This window comes from Alnus glutinosa, chromosome 10, assembly GCF_958979055.1.
Source record: "Alnus glutinosa chromosome 10, dhAlnGlut1.1, whole genome shotgun sequence".
In the NCBI taxonomy this organism is placed as follows: Eukaryota; Viridiplantae; Streptophyta; class Magnoliopsida; order Fagales; family Betulaceae; genus Alnus; species Alnus glutinosa.
This window is the reverse complement of record NC_084895.1, coordinates 6,014,605-6,032,514: the sequence shown is the minus strand read 5'-3', so window position 1 is coordinate 6,032,514 and position 17,910 is coordinate 6,014,605.

Sequence of the window (17,910 nt, the reverse complement as noted above, 5' to 3'; positions counted from 1 at the left end):
GACAAAACCTTTTAGCATGGGTTTTGCAATCCTCTAGCCCTTAACAATCATCAAACACATCTAGAAAAATCCTAAGAACATCAAGAACACTTCATGGTTTTTGGAAAAGATTTTGATCAAACCCTAAGAACTAATTTAACTATACATGAAGTAAACTAATTTAAACACGAAATCAAAGAAAAGCAATAAAGAAAACAAGATTTAAATAAACTAAGAACACTATATTAATCTAAGAGAATTCGGATTACAAAAGGAAAAAAACTGTTAGAGTGGGAGATACAGAGCTAAATATAGGCCGGACTGGGCCACGGTTAGCCCAACCTATAACTCGAAAGCTCTCAGGCATCTTCGAACCCAGCCCATATCATCGATGACTATATACATTATATGTTATTGGGGTGGGCAGATACCCGCAGAGCCCGACCCTAACCGATGCCTCCTTCCGAATTGGCCCGTCACCAAATCTCAACGGCGTTTGAAACGCCATTTATGGTTTGTCCCATACGAAGCATGATCAATTTTGTGGTGAATATTCTGTTTTGTTGGATTTAAAATTGTATATTTAAATGACATGACAATATTTTTTATAAAACATAATTTAAACTAAGAAATGATTTATCTTTATTTTGAAATACACGGTCGTACACAACTCAAAAAGACTACAAAATTGCCAAAGACGGAGTCAATGGCCAAACCGTATATGTGCCTTAGATAGGCTTACTACCCACCTTGTATTGACTTCCACAATCAAGACATATCTTATAACCTACCCAACTTTTCATTGACTTCTGAAAAACTGACTACATACCTTATGTAGAGCTTACACTAATCAAGCTCAACTAGCCAGCTATTGAGAGCCTTATGGAAAGACCAAAATACCCCCCAACTTCTAAAATCAAATAAAACTAAATTAAATAACTTCATGTCCTTCCTGCATCATGTTTTTGATATTCTTTGATTTCTAGCCCACATTCTTAAATTTAGTGAAATTTGTGGACATGCCACTGATGTCCACTCCTTCCCGGCACTTGTTTGGACACCAATAAAATAATTTACCTTGATATGCCCAAAAGAAATGCACATTTTTATGGGTGTGATGTGTTCAAGAAACTTAGGTTGGTTTGGTAACGTTTTAAGAAGTGTTTTAGGTTTTGAAAAGAGTTTTGGAAAAAATGAAATTTTGATTTTGATTTTGTGTGATTTGATTTTGTAATGTTTTTGGGTAAAATAAATATTGCGTTATTTGTGGTCGGAAATAAGAAAATTTGAAAAAAAAAAATTAATTAACCCAAATAAATTTAAAAAGACAATAACAAAACTAAATTGAAAAAAATTCCAAATTGTATTTTTTATTTAATTATTTAATTGTATTTTTAATTTAATTTAAAAATACAATTAAATAATTAAATAAAAAATTTAATTTGGAATTTTTTTTTAAAAAAAAACACAAAATAGACACGTGTATTGAAATATACGTGTCTGACAGTCAGACACGTGTATTAATATACACGTGTCAAAATGTGCAGTTAGTGACTTCCACATCTGAGACGCGTCACACGCATGGCGAAGCGCACGTGGCAACCTATTTGACACGTGTACAATGTCCGTGCACATGTCAAAATGCACGTGGCAAATTTCATGTATTTTTGTAGTGGAGATGCATTGCCAGATTTCCTTGTATACATATTTACCAGTTTTCTTTTAACGGTGAGTGGACATTCTTTGCTTTTGGGCTCATTGATCTCTGGTTAATGGTCAAAAATGTCGATGTCAATGTTTCTTTTCACTGCCGTTGGCCTAATAGTGAGAAATATATAGGCAAGCATGTTTCACAGCTTTGTTTATAGAAGAGCTTGTATTTCACATGATCTTGCAGTTAACACCAAAGGTGGTCTCATCAATTGTACAGGTTCTGTCTTGTTAGATGCCTTTCCATCTTGTTACTCAATTTAAATTAATAAAGGTGCTCCCTCGCTTACTACTTTATAAAACATCCTAATAGGCATACACAATACGTGAAACCTCTAATTAGGCCATAATAATAAGATATCTAGTTTCACACCGATCTATTCCATGTAAAAATTAACTACAATGGAAAGACGTTTTACACTACCAAAGGTATGAAATGACCGGTGTTACTTAGCATACCTTATAAGATGACACTAATAGGTAAACACACATTATGTCAAATGGAACCATTGCAAAAGGCATCGTTCTTTTTCAAGAACATTGATTTTACTCATGAATCCAAGAAAGCCCATAGACAAGCAAATCCCTTTTTCATGAATAAATGGATTGGAATCTTGAAGACAAAACCTTTTAGCATGGGTTTTGCAATCCTCTAGCCCTTAACAATCATCAAACACATCTAGAAAAATCCTAAGAACATCAAGAACACTTCATGGTTTTTGGAAAAGATTTTGATCAAACCCTAAGAACTAATTTAACTATACATGAAGTAAACTAATTTAAACACGAAATCAAAGAAAAGCAATAAAGAAAACAAGATTTAAATAAACTAAGAACACTATATTAATCTAAGAGAACACTATAGCTCTGAATACTTGGCTAGAATTAACTCTTGTAGTCTTTTTGTAAATCCAATTTCCTATATATATGTAATTCGGATTTGGGTTTATTTTATGCATCTTTTGGGTTTTTCGGATTTTCTCAGGTGTATCACTTTAATTTCTTGTGTTGTAGTTTACTTTAATGCACGTTTTCTGGGCTTAAATCCAGAGAGCAACTTCCTTTGTTAATTTTCAAGTTCTAGCTTAGGTTTTGTTCTTTCTTTTTAACCTTTTGTAATCCGAATTTTTATAATTTTAATATAGTTGTTTTCAATTCATTTTCTTCTTGTTTCTTTACTGTTTTCCATAGATTTCATGCTTAGATTAGATTTAATTATGCATAGCTAAATTAGTTCTTAGGGTTTGATCAAAAATCTTTTCCAAAAACCATGAAGTGGTCTTGATGTTCTTAGGATTTTCTAGATGTGTTTGATGATTGTGAAGGGCTAGAGGATTGCAAAACCCATGCTAAAAGATTTTGTCTTCAAGATTCCAATCCATTTATTCATGAAAAAGGGATTTGCTTATCTATGAGTTTTCTTGGATTCATGAGTAAAATCAACGTTCTTGAAAGAGAACGATGCCTTTTGCAATGGTTCCATTTGACATAATGTGTGTTTACCTATTAGTGTCATCTTATAAGGTATGCTAAGTAACACCGGTCATTTCATACCTTTGGTAGTGTAAAACGTCTTTCCATTGTAGTTAATTTTTACATGGAATAGATCGGTGTGAAACTAGATATCTTATCATTATGGCCTAATTAGAGGTTTCACGTATTGTGTATGCCTATTAGGATGTTTTATAAAGTAGTAAGCGAGGGAGCATTAATCACCCCACACCTTTTGTAGTGTAACCGTTTTCAATTATAGATTAAACTTTACGTGGGGTTGTTTAATGTGAAACTAAGTGCTCTATTATAACGTCCTAACGAAAGTGTTTTCATGTCGAGATCGTCGTAATGGTTGACGCCCATTACGCGCTCATATCATGCATGTTAGGAAGATCTATATAGACTTTAAAGCATTTTATTGGTTGAGGATTAGATGAGATCAATACCCTAAGTTTCTTTTAAGTTTGTTTTCATTTCCCACTTTTCTTTTCTTTACTTGTTGTAGCTTCAATTCTACAACCTTTAGTTTGTTCGCATTTTCAAAGTTAAGTTAAATACGCTCTTTAAGTATTCCATTAAGCAAAACAGCCTTAAATCTCTGTGGTTCGATAACCCTTAGTATAGTACAATTGATTCGTACTATTACGAAGTGGTAAAACCTATAAATTTAAAATCCACATAGCCAAGTTGTCTAGACTCGACGCTACCACGTTGCTTTACTGAATAGGGGAATCAAAGAACAGAAATAGAGGAATCAAAAAATGGGAGAGAAGAGAAGGTTACCTGCAAAATGTTATCCTCTAGAGTGACAAAGAGAGCGACTGGAGGTGGATAGACGGTACGCCTTTGTGCTGTGAAGGAGATGAACCTTGTGAAGAGAGAGAGAGAGAGAGAGAGAGAGAGAGAGAGAGAGAGAGAGAGAGAGAGAGAGAGAGAGAGAGAGAGATTGTGAATAACCTAGATGGAGTTTTTTTTCCTTTCAAAACAATCAGAGGAGACCTAGAGTGAATATTAACCAAATTAAGAGAGGGAGATTGTTGAATCAAAAATAGAGAGGGAGATTGTGCTAAAACATGGAAATTGGGGAAGCAACGTGCAAGTTTCAAAATATCTATTTAAAAAGGATGTTAGTTATGTGAATAATTCATGTCGTTTTGTTGTGCAAATGACATGAATAAAATTGGGGTCTTTACTCTCGCCGTTTCGGACCACAAAAACGACGTGAATTCACATCTCTTTTAAAAGAGATGTGAATTCACATCACTTTTGTAAAAGGGACGTGAATTTACATCACTTTTGTAAAAGGGACGTGAATTCACATCACTTTTGTAAAAGGGACATGAATTCACGTCCTTTCTAATAAAGGACGTGAATAATTCACATTGTTTGTTGTAACAAATGACGTGAATTCACGTCTCTTTTAAAAGGGACATGAATTCACATCCTTTTTTTTAGAAAGGGACGTGAATTCACATCCCTTTTAAGAAAGGATGTGAATAATTTACGTCATTTTTGTAAAAAAAAACGTCGTCATTTATTCAGTTCATGTCATTTGTAAAAAAATGACATTAGATTTTTTAATTTTGCATCATTTATAAGTAAAGAACGTGAAAATTATGTTAGGTTATAAGTCTTATGAAAAATTCATAGAATTTCAAGGGTTCCAATTAACAACCCAACAACCAATTGCTAATTTACAACACTTAGTAAAAATTTAGGGTTTTAGGTTTTACCTGGATTTCTCATCAAAATGATACCCAATTCTCGAAATTTGTATAGAACACCACAAAATACACAACCTAAAGGAAATTGAGAGATTAAGCCTAAACCCGTTAAAAATCAACACAAATGGAACTAAGAGTTAGGATTTTAGGATTTACCTCAAAACGATTGGTGAAAACAACGATTTCGTGCTTAGAAACGTGTTTCCGGAGTTGGATTCAAGTTTGGAGGCCTGAAACTTCAAGGATCAAGGGTTTATACCAAACACTAGGAGAGAGAGATGAGAGAAATAGTTTGGGAGGAGAGAAAATGCATCCCAAAACATGTCAACGCGTTTTTATACCCTCGTCCTGACATGCGTGTGTGAAGTCGCGCATCAACTCACGGGTTAGCCCATCTAGACACTCAAATGTCACGTCCGAACACGCGCATAAAATTGAAACTCTTGACCAACGCTGTCCAGACATGAAATTGACCCGTCCAGACACAGCAGCAAACATGACCTTACTACCAAAGCTGTCCGGATACAGAATTGCCCGTCCAGATGCACAACTCAGAAATTCTAATTAGTCCAATTTATGTTTTTAATACTTAATTAATATCTTAGACGTTACAACAGCTTGCCGCCCCTTGGATAGTTACCCTCTCTGCAATACCTATCTATTGTTGGGTTTGATGAAGTTGTAACAGTCGGTCGTAAGTTTTGTGGCAACAGTTCTTTTTTCAGTTAAGCTATTTGATGCCGTAAAGGTTCTATGAGGTTTGAAGAGATGCGAAAGTGGGAGGAATGGGTTTCTTTTGGTGCTGAAAATGGAGGTAGTGCTTTTCCTAAACTTGAATAGCTTTGTATTAAGTACAGCGATAAGCTAAGAGGAGGGTTACCCTTCCTTCTTCCTTCTTTACCCAAACTCGAGATTCATGGATGTCCGCAGCTAATGGCTCCACTCTCAAGGACTCATATTATTCGTGAATTGGAGCTAAGCTGTTGTAATGAGATGTCGAAAAGGAATTGCCAATTGGAATGCATAAGCTTAGAATTGAAGGAATTAATGCACTAGAGTCCCTAACAGAGGGAATGATAGACTCCAATGGCGGTCTTCAAGAGTTCGTGATCGGTGAGTGTTCCTCACTTGTGTCCTTTCCTAAAGATGGTCTTCCCTCTACATTAAAAACCCTCGACATCAATTTTTGTTCCTCACTTGTGTCCATTCCTGAGGGAATGATAGACTCCAACAACGGTCTTCAAGAGTTGGTGATGAAAGATTGCTCGAGTCAAACACATCGATTGATGAGGAATTGATTGAATAAGCTACAAGTCTAGCAAGGGTCCCCAATTTCGGTATGTGCACTTTTCAACCACCTAATTTATCAATATAATTTACCCTTTGTTTTCATTTGCTTAGTTGCTAACTTGCTATCTTTGATAAAACAGAATGCTATACCCACTTCACCATTCTGGACATAAGTAGTTGACAACTCCATAAAGAATTGGGGATGCTTCGAACCAACAAGGTATGTTCTCATGATTTGTCTTTCTAACATATAAGCACTATGTGCGGGTTTTTTTTTTTTAATTATAATTTAATTTCAAAAATCTTTTTTTAAACACAGGTCTTGATAAAGAATACTAAAAATAGAAATAATTATAAAGGAAAGAAAAATGGCAAGTTAAGCACCCAGCTCTGTCCTATTCATATCAAAATAGATGAATTGCATATATACAAAGTGAATCACTTTCTTTTACTGATTGCAGTTGAAGAAGAACCTAAGTCTATCTTTGACAGGGGCAGAGGAAGGGGGGTAGAGGGGGCAAATGCCCCCCCCACCCCCCTCGACCCCTAATTTTTTTTTTTTTTTTAATCCCTGGTAAAAGTCCTCCAAACGTCTTCTTTGCCCACCCTTAGCCACTTCATCAGGGGCATCGACATTACGAGCAAATTTTTTCCAGAGGAAGACAACGCCGTCATGCGAGAGTTCCTGTATTTTTCTTGTTTTACAGTTACAGTTTCAGATATTTAGGTTAAAAGAAGAAGGAAGACAACGACAACAACTTCTCAAGTTTTTTAGATTTTTTACTAAAACAGTTCGTTTAGATTATATATGTCGACATCACATAAAAGTCATATATAACACAAAACGTGGCGTGTAAGTGGAACCAGCACTTTTACAGAGGAATGATTTTGATCGGGTTTAACCGTATTTTTAAAACTAGCTAGACTTTGGTATTATTGTGAGCCTCATCAAAATTACTAACTATAAGCCCATTCACGCCAATGTTCTTTTTGTCATCAACTGAACCAAATTCTTTTCTGATTTTTGACCAATAACAAAAGCAAAAGATTTTTTTTATTTTATTTTTTTTTTTTTAAAAAAAAAGGAATTTGAAATATTATAAATGATCAGTGATGAGTGCAAAATATTGTATATTTAGACCCCCCTAATTTGCATATGCTAAACCTTTAACTTTTTTATTTTCTAATGTTTTTGGTTAGTTTTGGTATTTTAGTATTTTGCAAGTCATTGAGAGAAAACAATAGCTTTAAGGTGAAAAATGCAAAATTTAAAAGAAAGCACACTTTGAGAAGACCTAGATGATGTAGTTACGCTTAACCAAATCAATGAAAGGATTAAATCAGAATTTCTCTGATTGGAGTCAAAATCGGATTGGATTAAATTTCAGATTCTGTACATGTCATAGTATTTTAGCCATAACTTTCAGCTCGAGTATCTGATTAATGTGAAATTAGCGGCATTAGAAATCTAACTCAAAATAATACAAATCATTGTGAATTAGGATTTTCCTAATTCGGACGTTTGCTATGCCCAAAGTGCCCCCATAATAAAAGACCTCTAAACGAATTGTGAATCCTTTTCCTTCTTGGATTGAGTTTTCAATCTCCTACTCAAACTAAAAGATTAACCTCCGATTTTTCTAAAAATTCTAGGACTTCTAGGATTTGTTTTCTCCCTATAAATGGATTTCTAAGCCTCAAGAAAGAAGGGGAAGCAAGAGAGTAGAGACCAAATATATTTTCTTCTTTTTAATTTAGTTTTTCTTTAGTTTACGATTTATTTTTCATAGTCATGTGTAGCTAATTTTTTAACTATGGTTGAGGATGAAGCATCATCAATGAAGAACAACAATACTTCCATGTAAGTTTTTATTGTCCGATTTTATTGGGTTTAATATTTCAACTGTTTTACTTCTTTTCAATGTGTGGAATGATTCTTGGATATCTTTTGTAATTCAAGGATTATATTTAATGATTTGAGATAATTTCACATAATTGATTGCTTGGTTTTTATTTACAAAACAATTGGATATCCTTGTGATTTATTATACGGATACATTTGATAATTTGGTTTAAACCGGATATCTTTTGTGATTTATGTAAAGAATCGATACATGGGATGTTTTGATTATCTGTTTGAAGCATAGTAAAACGTACTTAAGATTTTAATTGTGAGAAAACTTTGCATTAATATTGATGAACATGGAGTATGTTGTTATGATTCGGTGAGTGTGGATTCCAAAACCTTAGTATTTTTCTTTTGGTTTTATTTTATTTATCAAAATCAAACTTTTTTTTGGATCTAGGTTCAGATTTAATTAGTTTAGAAACAAAATTGTTCTTCAAAAACACAATTCCCTGTGGGATCAACCTCGAACTTGCAATCCATTAATTGTGAGAACTTTGGATTAATATTGATGAACATGGGGTATGTTGTTATGATTCAGTGAGTGTGGATTCCAAAACCTTAATATTTTTCTTTTGGTTTTATTTTATTTATGTTTTTATTTTATTTATCAAAATCAAACTTTTTTTGGAACTAAGTTAAGATTTAATTAGTTTATAAACAAAATTATTCTTCAAAAACACAATTTCCTATGGGGTCAACCTCGAACTTGCAATCCATTAATTGCAAACGATTCATGAACATGCGAGTACATTTAAAATTCACATCAATCAAGCAAATTAAGTTCAGCATTTACAATTCCCGAGAGACTTAAAGGGTGGTGTCGAATAACAAAGGCTCTCCCAAAGAAAGGTTATAGGAGTAAAACCGTATCAGTTGTTAATAGTGCTTTGGTATTAAGAACAATAAATCGTAAGTTACATTTATACATTTTAAACAATAATTAATTTATTTTTTTTATAGTCACATTTTTTAATTAATTTGTGTTCAATTTTATTTTTAAATTTTGCCCCCTCTGAACCAAAATCCTCAGCCACTGACCTTTGATAGCTTCAAACTTTCTAAGTAGAGCTCTTCAGGAAGAAACTTCCCTCCATCTGTCCAACCATAATCAAGTAAGTGAAACCAAAAGTAGCAAAGGACAACATATCAAGTAGAACACCTCAAAATAACATGAGGATTCTGATCAGTGAATTATCCTAACAACATATGCTGAAAGAAATAAACTTCAAGCGCAATGTGTGCGCTTGCATAGACACAATCATCAACTTCTAAAGCACCAATTTTCAAATTCAACAATTTATTATGTTGTAAGTAAAATTACATTAGAAAATATGAATGGCATGAGAGAGATGCCAAAACTTAAACCGAAGACTACACATGCCCATAAAAAATTCCACCAAACTGGGGTAGTTCAAAATAGAGAGTTTTTTTTTTTTTTTTTTTTTTTTTTTTTTTTTTTTTTAAAAAAAAAAAAAAAAAAAGAAAATTTGAGAGTAAGATCAAATATTATTCAAGAATCAGTAGATTGCTCCACAATTACAATATGATGGATAATAGAGGGACAAACCTCAACCCACGTTTTATCTAAAAATTGAGAAAGAGCATATTTTGCTAACACATGAGCTACCTTATTGGAATCCCTTTTAACATGCTGGACTGAAGCATGTTTCGTATCATCAATGAGTTGACCATTTCCACTACAACATACCCCAAGGCCAACAAAAAAAACAAAAATGACCTTACAATTTTTCAATAAAACAAAAACACTCTTATAAATTCAATTTTTTTAAAAAAAAAAAGGAGAAATTTTTAATTTCTTAAAAAACAAAAATTTCAAATTTTTTTTTTTGTTTTTTTTTTAAAAAAAAAACGAAAACTTTTGGCCACCCTTGGTTTTTTTATGTATTTCTTGTTTAATTTTTTTTTTTTTTTTTTAGTTTTCATTTTTTTTTCTCAATGTCAGAGGTTTCTTTTGCATCATGTTTGTTATGTTATAAAGTTCATTTGCATAATTAAGTTCTTTTTCTTTAAAAAAAGAAAAAGAAAAAGAAAAGAAAAAAGAAAATGTGACACTTTCGCTATTTAATGAGTTAGATCGAGGACATCTTCCTGAAACAGAAAATGGAAATTTGATGAGATAGGAATGGGTTATGATATGTCTAATGCTTTCTTAAATTTGGGTGGTTTAAGGGTTTGCCACATTTAATAATATTAGGCAAGGTGCATGAATTGCCACATTTAATCAAATTACTGCGCTAGTGTTTCGAACTTTAATTACCTTCATTATTACGATTCTAAAACTCAGCAATATTAGATTATATTATTGTTTCAAAACATATTTGAGAGTGCTCTTTGCTTGATGAAATGAGGAACATGCACGTCTCTTGGCATTAGGAATTGGAGGGGTGGCAGCTTGAGTGCCTTTCTATGTAAGTTGAGCTTGGTTGCAATGCAATGGTTTATCAGATTTGGCTGTATATATAGAAATGCTATCTGTCATGGCAGTACTCCTAGTTCTGAAGAGCAGATTTTAAATGCTGCAATTTGGGATAGTAAGCATAGAGTCAATTTTAAAGGGAGGTTTCAACTGTTAGCCTCTAATGTTGTTCTTAGTGAAAATTGGGGTATTGGGTTAGATATCCTGCACGGCTTGCAACTTTGTTTTCTGCTCAAGTGCTTCGATTTTGAGTTGGGTCCCTTTGTTGGGATCACGTGGTTTTGAAATCATTCATTCATCCAAAAAAGAAATGGGGCATGTGAAGATTGTTTTGATCGATCTTACTTATAATTCTGTAACATGTTTTTAATTGTGCTTAATTAATTTTATTCTTCTCATTTGACATACGTAAGTTTGATTCATGCAAAATCTTGTTGTTTGTACATGAATCAATGGTATTGACCTCGATTAAGACATCCTATAATCTATGTTTTTACAATTTTTGTATGATTAGATGACTGTTCTCGACAGCTCTAATGCCTTTTTATTCTCAGATTTTCTTTCCCTTCCAAATTTTAGATTGTAAATTTAGTTGAAATTTTTGTATACCTTCTGTAACTTCATTTTTTTTTTTCTATATTCTTTTATAGAACATCCTTAATTTATGAAAAAAAGAAAAAAAAAAAAACATTTTTTTTTTTATTTCCCCATTTCATGTACAAACTCAATAATATTGAAACTTGGGTTTTATTGGATTATTTCAGATCACCAAAGCGAAGTTTGGTTCCAAAGTCAACTGACGGTGCTTCAAAGGGTAGCTCATCTTAAAGTAAGAGTATGGGAAGATTGTAATCCCCAGCTCTAATGTAAGCTGTAAGTAAAAAATATCTAGTAATAGAACTCTTGCTACTGCATATAATAGTGATAGAACTCTTGCAACGAAAACAACATGCATACTTTTTCTTTTTCTTTTTTTTCTTTAAACTACAAGCTCACCTCAAATTATAAATAAACGAGAGCATCTAATAAAAACTTATGTTACATAAATATCTCGAACATTGTATTACATAAGTAACATATCGATCTCTATCTAACATAGTATCCAAAAACTGCCAACTATTATGGCTAGGGGCAGGGGAAAAAAAAAAAAATTATTACTAGTAGCCAGCTGTAGGCTTTTTTTTTTTTTTTTTTTTTTTTTTTTTTTTTTTTTTTTGTGTGTGTGTTCTTAGGCCATGCCCCCGTCACAGTTTACTACAGTAAGTTAGCGTTCTCAAAACTGAGGCTTTATGTCAGGCCCATGAACAATAGTTAAGACGTACATATAGGTATACATCCTCCTCTTCCTCCTTGACAGTTATGTCCAAGAAAATATTTAATCGATTTGTTACGATTAAATTAAAATAAGTTGGATTAGTGTGGTTAAATCATACTTGAAAATTTAATGAAAAAAAGGTCTATCAAGTTTATTGTGATTAAATAATATACTGTTAATGTGGAAAAATAAAATGAGGTGGTTTATCTCTACTCCCTAGCTCATTGAGTTTATTGTCGTCACCAAATTACATGTTCTATATGATTTTATATAAAATGCTTTTATCATTCTATGGAATTAGTATAAAATTAGAAATCTTCGCTTTTTCAAACAAAAAGAAAAGGAAAAAAACAAAATTATAAAGGTAGTACCACCACCTCCACAGACTGAATACGACTAGCCGCCACCACCTCACTAACGCCCAACCACCCTACAACTAATATATGGCTCACATGGCAACCCCTAAATACTGGGCATGGCTCGCACAATTAACCACCCCATAACATAGGGGTGGCTTGCATTGCCACACCTTTAACTAAGCAAGTTACCTAGCTTCTTTTTTTCTTTCTTTTTTCTTCTTCTTCTTTTTTTTTTTTTTTTTTAAAAAAAAATTTTAACTCTTCGTTAGAATTTGTAATTAAATCCTATCAAAATTTTTAAAATTCCATTATGTTTTGTTTTTTTAAAAAAAAAAAAAAAAAAATTATAGAAAGTTTTCAAATATTTAGGCATGAGTATTTTTACAAATTCAATTAAATTCTGACTAACACTTAAATATCGTAATTTTTTTTTTCTCTAAAAAGAAAAATGGTATTTTGAAAATTTTGACAAGATTTAACGTAAAATTCTAGCGGAGGGTTGAAATTGAAAAAAATTGAAAGATGGATACCCTAAATTGACACTTTTTAAAATTTGGGTACCTTATTTCAAAAGTGATGAAAGATCGAGGTTATGAGTGAAGTTCTTCCTAAATTTAAATAGTCTAAAAGGGAAGGATTGTGATGCAGGAGAAAATCAGGTATAAGATTTGAAGATTATTTCTAAAATTAGATCAGCCCAGAGTGGAAAGAATTGTACAAAATATTTGAAGATTATTTTTTAGAATAATATATTTTACTTTTTGTATAAGAATTTGTCTCCAAGTTTACGATTATATTTTGTATTTTTATTTTTTTTTATTTTTGTCCAAGTATTCTACTTGGAAAATACTCAAACTTTGCCTATATAAAGGCAGGTCTGTATTATTTTGGCAATCAAGTTTGAAGTATCAATTAAATTTTAAATCTTTCAGAGTTATTTATTTGTTTGTTTATTTGGGGCAATTAGGGGTTTTCTCTTTCTTATTTGTTATTTTCTTTCTTCCTGAATTCTCCTTTCTATCTTCAATTCATAGTTTCTGTTGCTATTGTACACTATCAGAACAATCTTAATTCTGTCCTGCGTCAAGTTGTGAGATTTATTTATCCCAACAGCCTAATTGAATAATGAATTTGGAAAATTATTTTATGCTTTAATCTTTGAGTACTATCAAATGTTGACTATAAGAATTGAAACGAATGTGCACTTACTAGTGCTTTCCTTTAGTGTTTTCTTTTCTACTTTTATTAGTCCCACTTACCTTGATTTTTATTCAATAAACTAGTGTTTTCTTTTCTTTTCTTTTTTCGTCTGCTCCCACTCACTAGTTGATTGAAGCAAAAGGTAGTATAAATATATGTTATGGCCGTCTAGCTAGACTCTAGTGCATCAATTTCTTTTTTTTACGTATTTTGTTTAAAGATTAATAAAAGACACTCGACGAGTGATTTTCTATACTTCTTGCCTCAATTGCTTGATATGGAGAGAAGCAGAAAGCTGTTGAAATATTGGTGCAAGGCAGAGCAAGATAAAGAGTATTATGTGGGCTCTTGGTAGATGTGATCACTTTATGGTGTGAACTTACAGGCAGTTTTCAAGATTCAAGGTTCGTGGATTCTTCTTTTAAAATTTTCTCCAACCACAATTAATGTTTTTTTCTTCTCAATATATAAAATATAAAAAGAGAGTGGGGGAAAGAAGTTTCATGGCTTTCCGGACTGTCTTTACTGGCCCTGCTAGTCGCCCAAGTGGACGGCCATTGAATCCATTAATAACACAGTTTCGATGTTCAAGATTTGGTTTGAATTTAATAACACAGCCGAAAGGAGTTTCTATTATTTCTGTGCTAACAAAATAATAGAAAGAAGTTTATTTCCAAACTTTGAATGGAATTCCCTCTAAAATATCTGATTACGGACGTAATATTTAAGTTCGTAACTCTTCCTTGACATGGAGAGAAGCATAAAGCTGTTGAATTATTGGTGCGAGGCAGAGCAAGATGCAGAGCATTATGTGGGCTCTTGGCAGGGGTCACTTATTGTGTGAACTTACAGGTAGTTTACAACATACAAGGTTTGTGGATTCTTCTTTTAAAATTCTCTCTAAGACTCTTAACGACAATTTTTTTTTATTTTTTTTCTAAATAAAATATAAAAAGAGATTGGGGGAAGAAATTTCATTGCTTGCTGTTTACAGTCGAAGACTATTACAGTTAAAGACTTTAACTTAATTACAGTTGAAGACTGTACTTAGTTATAGCTAAAGACTGTGACCTATCTGCAATTGAAGTCTATCACTTAGTTAGAGTTGAAGACTGTTACTTAGTTGTAGTTGAAATATATTTGTATTGTCTAATTCCCTTATAAATAAGAGCATGTTATATTGTAAAATTAATTCAAAGAAATAAGAGCAAATGTAGCCCTTTGAACTTTATCATGTGTACGTAGGATATATACCGAACTAAGTAATTTTTTGTGTCTATTTTTATATCCTGCATTATATTATCTTTCATGGTATCAGAGCTATAGGCTAACATCAGTTTTCGATCCTGTGGATTTCTATTTTTTATTTTTCTTTCTTTTATTCTCTTATCGTTTTGTCTTTGATTTTCACATGGTATCAGAAAACAAAACAAGATATGAGAGTTCATTTTCTTATTGTTCTTGTTAATTCCTTGTGAAAAAAAAAACCTACTACCAGATTTGATATTTTACGGTGAAATCCAACGGTCTCCCTTGGTGTTTTACGATGAGATTCAACTGTCCCTTGGTATTTGCAGCAACATTCGACCGTCCCTTGGTTCTTTGCAGCCGACTGCCCCTTGGTATTTTGTGGCAAGATCCGACTGTCTTGCGAAATTCGACCGCCTCTGATAGTTTACGGTGAGATTCAACTGTTCATACATTGCAGTCTTCCAGCAAGTTTTTAAAGAAAAATAACAAAAATTCAAAATCAAACTCAAGATTCCACAAAAGTTTCACAGATCACATTTCGTGTCATTGCTCGTCGCGCTGCTTCTATTTGTTTAGATGTGATCCACGCGGGTTCAAGTGCCTGAAGAGCATATCTATCGAAGCAAATACAATTACCTTTATAACATATTCCTTTCATTAAAGAAGTTTCAAACTTTCTATTACACATACCCGTTATAGCCGGTATTGGGGTGTTTCTGTTTGAGCTGTAGGAGATGAAATTCTCATATACAGTTCTCAGAGGGTGAGTACCTCGACTTTACCTATCTCAATAAAGTCTATGATTAGTTTGAAGAAAGTCTTGAAATTCAAACGATTGCAAATGATATGACTAGTAAATACATTCCTCCGCATGTCAATATATTTTATAGTTTAGGCGGAATTACGATTACTTGTTTTCTAGTACAAGTAGCTATGGGATGTGCTATGTCATTTTACTATCACTTGACCATTATTGAGGCTTTTGCTTCTGTTCAATATATAATGACTAAAGCGAGCTTTGGATGGTTCGCTTTTTGTTTTTGTCTCTAGTTGACTAGTTGATTAGAAGATGACCTCTAGTTCAAACTAAAGATAATGTAAAAAAGACTTGTTTACAAATATAACACGTGAATGAAATACTACAGCCACTCGAAGACATTTAAGCTAAAGACTTTAGTTTCTAAATTTCTAACTTATTTCCACATAGCGCTTTTAGTTTTTGTCTCTAGTTGACTAGTTTATTAGAAGATGACCTTTAATTTCAACTACAAATAATGTAAAGAAAACTTAACCGGCCGGCCTAGGGTAGCCGAACCACCCCTGTGGCCCATGGGAGGTGGTTCGGCCACCTCCAAGGGCCAAAACTCTTGATTTTTTTATTTTTTTTTTGCCATGGGGTGGCCGAACCACCCATGGGGAGTGGTTCGGCCACCCCAGACCGGTCAAGAGGGTGGCTTAGCCACCCCTCTTCTTTTTCTTTTTTCTTTTTCAATTTTTTTTTTAAGTTTTTTAATTTTTAAAGATTTTTTTTATTTTTTATATTAAAACACGTGTTAACCCTCACCTGGCGAGCTGTTAGTTTTTGGACGGAAAACTTAAATAAGGTACTAATTTAGTATTTTTTCCAAAACAGATGTAGCATATGTGATACAAATTGAAACTCAGGTATTAAAAAATAAAATTTTCAAAACTCAGGGACTAAAAATGTATTTAATTCTAATTATTTATGAATTTGATTAATTAATGATTTTTTTTTTGAATTTTTTATTTTTAAAAAAAAATTAAAATTTTATTATTATTATTATTATTATTATTATTATTATTATTATTATTATTATTATTATTTCATGTTGTAGATATTGTGAGAATACTGGAAGAACCAACGTCCATCGGTAAGAATTGTAGATATCCATACATTTTTATTTTGGTTATCTTTTTTTTCTTTTTTCCTTTTTTATAAACAAATCATTCCTTGCAAATTGCAATGTGATGTAATTACGGATGTTTACATAAAAATAAAAAATAAAAACAATACGACAAATGCTGAGTTTTAATTCTAGCTATGTTATTCTTTTGTTTGTCAATGTACAGTATTATATCAACTACGTACAACTACGACTACGACTACCACTACTATATAGAAATGGAATATTGATTGTCCTCGATGATGAAGCAAGAGGTTTATACTGTTGCTTTTATTTCTTCTTAAGCATTGCCCTATATATGCTCACATTTGTTTATGCAATTTTATTAATTAATTATTTTTTTTTTTCATACTTCTTGCAGCTCCTCCAATCAATTTACTGACGTACATGACCGTGGACTACGGTAAGAATCTTCTCTCCTTTGATCTTCTTTAAATTTCTTTTTTCCAAGATCATTCTATACATGCACAGTTAAGCATGAATTAATTAACATGTGGCCAAAATGAAAATATGAATTATTACCTGAAAAAGATAATAAGTATTGTACTTAATTACTAGGATCTATACTAAAATAAATATATAATTACAGCAATGCAACAACATGTTGGCTTACAATCCATGCTTTGGTGATGTTCTTCCATATACAGGACTATTCCAAGCAGCAAAAACGATACCGGGTACTCCATTTGTGATTGCATTCTTGATATATAAATGCCGTAGGAGGCATTTATCCATGTATGGTGTTGTTGAAAAATTCAAAGTCACAATAACCTCATGCCAATAAGCTATTTTTATTCTGAAATTAGGAAGATTACCAAAACTTTCGAGGAAAAATTGGGTGAAAGAGGTTATGACACTATATTTAAAAGAATACTTCAAAGTGGTCGTCTTGTGGCTATAAAGATGTTAGGTAAATCCAAAACTAACAGACAAGATTTTATAAGCGAAGTTGCAACCATTTGAAGAATTCACCATGTTAATGTAGTGCAACTCATTGGTTTTTACATTGAAGGATCGAAACGGGCTCTTGTATATGAGTTCATGCCTAATGGTTCCCTAAATAAATACATATTTTTGCCAGAAGTAAGTACGCTCCATTGTTATAATCAAATATATGATATAGCTCTAGAAGTGGCTTATGGGATTGAATATTTACATCAAGGATGTGACATATAAATTTTACATTTTGATATCAAGCCTCACAACATTCTTTTTGATGAAAATTTTATTAATTAGAGTCTATTGTATTTGTATAAATATATGCTTTTGTTGGTAATTTACTTTGGCTCAAACCTCTGCTTTGAACTGCCCTGATTT